General features: G+C 43.3%; 1 protein-coding gene across 5 annotated transcripts in view; it reads left to right on the top strand.

Moving 5' to 3' along the window:
• Positions 1 to 5,993, top strand: part of CLYBL (citrate lyase beta like) — a 130,843-nt gene that overhangs the window by 119,563 nt on the left and 5,287 nt on the right. The gene's annotated exons all lie outside the window — the stretch shown is intronic.

Genomic DNA, 5,993 nt, shown 5'->3' with positions numbered 1-5,993 from the left:
TCAGCATATAGATCTGCTGATGGTCTTATAAGATTCTTTTTGTCCCTTTGCTGATTATCTTACTCAGCAAGATAGATCAATGCTAAGTTCACAGTAAGGACTCGTGCAGGTGTTGAACGTCTCTAGCATGATGGTCCTGATCATCCTGTATATACGTGAGTGAGCATGTGTACGCGTGCGTGCACATGGATGTGCGCGCGCACACACACACCATAACATTTCTTTTGCTTTCTTTTGTATGTGTTGTTTCCTGTGATTCAGGGCAACGGATTGTGTTCGACAAAACAAGCCAAAAGCTTAATTTGGATTTACTACTAGTTTTAGCCTACCCCCCTTCAATATTCTATGGTGATTGAAGCCTTGAGTTGAGGGCCAAGAGAGATACAATAGAAGAGGGTTAACAAGGGCATCACATATGGGGACTATAAGCAAGAACACATCTGTTGATCTATGGCCAAGTCAACAAATACTGGAAGATACAGTTTCTCAGGAAGTGAGTTCCTAAAACACAATTTAGAGCGTTAATGGTTGTAGCTGAATAGGAAGCGGTATAAGCATTGAAGCTTGGGCATAATAGTCTTGCCCTGGGTTAGGAAAGCAGGCTGCCACATTCAGAAACCTCACACTAGGTATGTCTACATGTGCACCTGACTGTGCAGTTGATACTGTGCAATCTTTTAGTACTTGCTTTAGCAAGTACTAAATGACTGCCCAGTAACCGCTGTTACTGTGCAGTCCCAGCAGCTCATTGCTACTGTGCAGTAGTGTCAGTGTCGCGGTTTGTGCATGCCGACACTACATTACTGTAGCCCATCACTACAGCAACATAGCATCTCGTGTAGATGTGCTCACAGTACATTACAGTAATCCAAAGCAGTGGTCACAAAAGCATGGGTGATTATGGCAGGATCAAATGAGATGAAACAAAATTACTAGCCAATAAAGCCACTAGCTGAGGTCTTGAAACACCTCTTTATTACATCTCTCTTAAAGTGTGAACAAACACCCCAATCACAACTGCAAGTATTCTGAAACAGTACTCTGGATTAGTTTCTATAATTTTCACTTTTCATTCAGGCATCAGTAGCTGCCCAAGGTTGGTACTAGCTGTAAGTTGTCTGCATACTGATTGTCTTGCCCAAAACATTTCACTAATTTACCTACTAGTACATGTTGAACAAATATAGTATGAGAGGAATTAGGGGGAAGCAATTTTATAATATCACCTTATAGGATCTGAAGAAAAAAAAGAATGGAAAAAACTTCTGCCCAGTCTTCTCATACAGCCCGTATTCAAGTCAACAGGGCCTGATTGTAAGGAATGTACATCTAAAAAACTAGAATTAACACTCCTCACTAAAGGAGACCACCAAGTCTTTATAATCCCCATATCACACCTAGCCTGAAAATTTGATTGACAGAGATAAAGGAAGCCAAAGGCTCGAGATTATATCAGCATTGCCCTATACTGCCACCTCCGTAACCTTACCAAAAATGCAGTTTAGAGGCTGGAAACGGTTAACAAGATCAAAGTCCTGTATAGCATTTCATGAGGAAGGACTAATGAAGACTTCTTTGACAGAAGATGCAGTTTATCATTCTCCTTTCAGCATTATCCCAACCAAAACCAGACCCCTTGCCTCCCTGCTTGATTTTATTTTCCAGAAAAAAGAGTTCCAACTCAAAGTTACTCATCAAAAATTTTCCAAGAGCTCCACAAGAAAAATTGATTGAAACTGAACCAGAGAGGATGTTTGTCTCCTTTAAATATAGAAATACCTTCAACAGAATGGCATTCCATCCTGAACCTATTTGTAGTCTAGATTTACCAAGCCGCTTATCACCCAGAAAAATTTTATAGGATAAAACTGATGTCATGTTAGAGAAGAAAATCTTCACCTACCGAGAGCCACAATGTAAAATGAAAGCTTTCTATGTTGAAATATTGTAATGTAATACACCAAGCTAGGGGAAGTTGTAGATGCACTGGAGGGTAGGGCTAGGATTCAGAGAGACCTTGTCAAATTGGAAGATTGGACCCCCAAAAAATCATGAAGTTCAATAAAGACAAGTGTGAAGTCTTCCACTTAGGACAGAACAATCCCATGCACCAGTACAGGCCAGGTACTGACTGGCTAGGCATCAACTTTGCAGAAAAGCCCCTTGGGGTTCCAGTGGACAATAAGCTGAATATGAGTCAACAGTGTGACCTTATTGCCAAGAAGACGAACAGCTTGCTGGGCTGCATTAGTAGGACTGCTGCCAGCAGATTGAGGGAACTGATTATTCCTCTGTATTTGGTACTGGTGAGGCCACGTCTGGAGTACTGTCCAGTTTTGGGTCCCCCACTACAGAAAGGATGTGGACAAATTGGAGACAGTCCAGCAGTGGGCAGCGAAAATGGTTCAGGGGCTGGGGCACATGACTTATGAGGAGAGGCTGAGGGAACTGGGCTTATTTATTTTGGAGAAGAGAAGACTGAGAGGGGATTTAATAGAAGCCTTCAACTCTTCTTCTTCAGCAATCCCTCACGGTTGAGCATGGTTGTCTTCCATGATTGTCTTATCTGTGTGTCGGAAGATGGCTAATAAGGCCTATCTGGGATCGACAGACTCTATGTAGCCTTCAAGCCTGAAGGGTGGTTCCAAAGAGGAAGGAGCTAGGTTCAAAGAGGATGGATCTAGACTGGTCTCAGTGGTGGCAGATGACAGAACAAGGAGCAGTGGTCTCAAGTTGCAGCAAGGGAAGTTTAGGTTAGATACTAGAACTAACTGTCTCACAAGGAAAGTAGTAAAGCACTAGAACAGGTTACCCTGGGAAATTATGGAATCTCCATCCTTGGAGGTTTTTAAGACCCAGCTACACAGAGCCTTGCCTGGGATGATCTAGTTGAGGGTGGTCCTGCTTTGAGCAGGGGGTTGGACTTGATGACCTCCTGAGGTCCCTTCCATAGGTTCCTAACATCCCTTTTCTGTGATTCTGTAATACACCACAGTGGAGCTCTTTATACCATACCATACCATACCATACCATACCATACCATACCATACCATATAGTTCTTTTGTCACAAGTCTAGGAAAGCTATGGGAATGACACATAGACACAGAATGCCCAGGAGCCACTGCTACAGTGATCCAGAACCACAGCTGGTTACGGTATCCCACAGGCTATCAACAGAATGACCCACCAATTGTATGAGAGAGTTAAGGATCATTGTGGGTGATATCTTTTATTGCACCAACTGTGTGGTTTGGAACAAGTAAGGCAAGCTTTTGAATACATGGCATTTTTCATCAGGTGACCTTGCATTCTTTTTTCACACAGCCTTTCCCAGCTTTATCATTTGTGTTCTCCACAGAAAAGCAGTAAGTTTTTTCTGGTTTTGGAAAAATGCCTTTCCAGCTTTGTCGTCTCACTTTGCTGAGAGTTCTTTCCAGCCGCAGAGTCACTTTGTAAGACTGTTGGATAGAAAACAGAACACCCTACTCAACACTGCCCACCTGTCATATACATTACCATAACATCTATAAAATACTTTTGCTATTTTGAGAGAACATAAGTTGTAAATTCATTGAGCCCATGTGTGGACTAGGGCTGTACACTATGCTACCCAGTGGCTTGGAGGCTTTGTGTGGAGGTCCAGTGGGCAAGCTGAGAGCAGCCAAACAGCCTCACCATTACCCCCTGTCAGAGCACTGAGCCCCCTCTACATGTTATAGGTATTGCACAATTAACTGGGTAATTATGCAGTTACCATAAGACCAACTACACGTGCAAAGGAGCCATAAAAAGCTCCAACCAGTTATAAATTTAGACCTCAAAATTGTATACTAACTTGGCAGCTGGTTGCTGCTGAGCTTTAATCTGCATATATAGTAGGGTATCCCCTATGACTGAGAGCCCCATAAGCTCCCAGCTGCAGGGGTACACCATGCAGCTTGGAGCCCCATCAGCACCATGCCCAGTGTGAAACCCCTGGGCCCGAAGGATTGCAGCAGCTGTGATCTCTCAGCCTCAGGGGTATATAAAACCCCACAGGGCTTGGAAGATCACAGCAGCGGTGATCTCCCAGGCTCTAAGGTGCATGAAACTCCTGGGTCTGAGGGATTGTGGCTGCTGCAATCCTCTAGACTCAGGGGTGCATGAACCCCCAGGCTTGAAGGGTCATGGCTGCTGTGATCCACCAGGGTCAGGGGTGTGTAGGGTAACTCTGTGGCTGAGAACCCCTCAATGTGTGGCATGGCAGGAGGTGTGATTATGTGGATTGCGTATTAGATCCCATCAGGCCTTTCCCTTCATGTGTTGAGGGGGCCTGAGGGATAGCTAGCCATGTTAGGCTGAAGTCACACAGAAGGCAAGGTAGAAGTGTACCTTATTGGCTAACTGAATCAGAGATGCATAGGCTTTCATGAGCCACAGCTTATGCTTCTGCATCTTTTCCAGTCTATAATGTGCACCTCTACCTTGCCTTCTATCATGCTCTGTTACAGAGCTAATTGCAGAGGAAACGTGAGTTCTTTTTCCAACTGTCAACTAGGAATAAACTCCAACCACTCGCTGGGAAGTGCTGCCTTATGTTTTTTGCCTCTCTGATGTTTCCCAGAGTCCGATTATCACATATAACACGTAAATTTGTAACCAATTACATTTCTCCTACTTCAGGTCACCCGACTTCTCAATTACTCTGACTCCTGCAATTAAATACTCTGGAAACTTGCAGAATTCTTTTTTTGTAATGAGGAGATCATGATGCTTTCATAGGGACAACATTTTACAAGCATTCTTATATGATCTTGGCAAAAAGGACAGGATTCTTTCATGTTCCTTCTTTCTCTCTCCCCTTCCCTCACCCCAATTCAAGTATGTTGACAGCTAATTTACTGAAGTATTAGGCACTATCTGCTTTCAACATATTGTATTAAATATCATTCATGCTTAAAGAATAACATCAAATCTCCAGTAAGTGAGTCTTGGATAATCAGGAAAGCCTGGTAGCTGGCTTCTTGGTTTTATATGGCTGGGACAACTGAACAAAAAAGAGATGGAGTGGAGGGAAGATATGGAAGGGAGCAAGTCTTTGCAGGTGGCTCTCAGCACCTAACAGGATAAGGCTCTCAATCAGCCTAGTGCTTGAATGAACAGTTTATGATGTTTTGTAACGGGCAAAACGGCAGCCTATGCTAACCCAGACACAGGTTTTGATGATAGAATCAGGAATAGCAAATTAGCTAGTTTGGAATCCTTGGTCAGTCCTATCAGCATCAGGATTCTTGCTCCTTTAGACCCACCCCCTAACAAGCTTTTGGACGGGTCAATAGAACTCCATTTCACAGGTCTCCTCTCTCACTCTCCTGGGTGAGCCAGTGAAATAGGGATGTCAGCAGGTCTACCACGATATATATATGTAGCAAATGAGAAGTGATATATCAGGCACATATTTCATGCAGCAGCAGAATAGCCATAACTGGGACATACCGTTTTCTCAGAAATAAAATACAGGTTTCTCTCACTTTATGCTGTATGTGCGTTCCTGGAAAACAGCGCATAACTCCAATTCACGTAAAGGGAACCCACTTTACAATGTAACAAATAGAGATACATTCCAAGACCCCAGCTGTATTGACCTCCAAGCCCATTTCTACCACTTTTACAAGACAATTTTGGTACTCACCAACAGCACACAATACACACAAGCACAGGGTGGTGGTGCCCATAATGGGGATGGCAACTACAAAAACATGTGTTGCAGACAATGAGCAAGGAGCACAGATCCACACAGGAGACTATATTTTGGTGCACATCACTGTCATAATGCACTGCACAAAACAGCTGACTGCAGGCTTCCACCACACCAATTGCATAAGAGTGAATTTACCTCACATATAATTAATTTTTGGTATAAAAAGGGTCATCACATAAAAGCAAATTTGCACATACAGAACCCACTTAAAGTGAGGGAAACCTGTAGAGGTGAAGCCTTACCAGTCTTAAC

Source organism: Alligator sinensis, unplaced genomic scaffold (genome assembly GCF_000455745.1).
Source record: "Alligator sinensis unplaced genomic scaffold, ASM45574v1 scaffold744_1, whole genome shotgun sequence".
Lineage (NCBI taxonomy): Eukaryota > Metazoa > Chordata > Crocodylia > Alligatoridae > Alligator > Alligator sinensis.
Note: the sequence above shows the minus strand (reverse complement) of the source record. Positions and strands in the feature narration are given on the sequence as shown.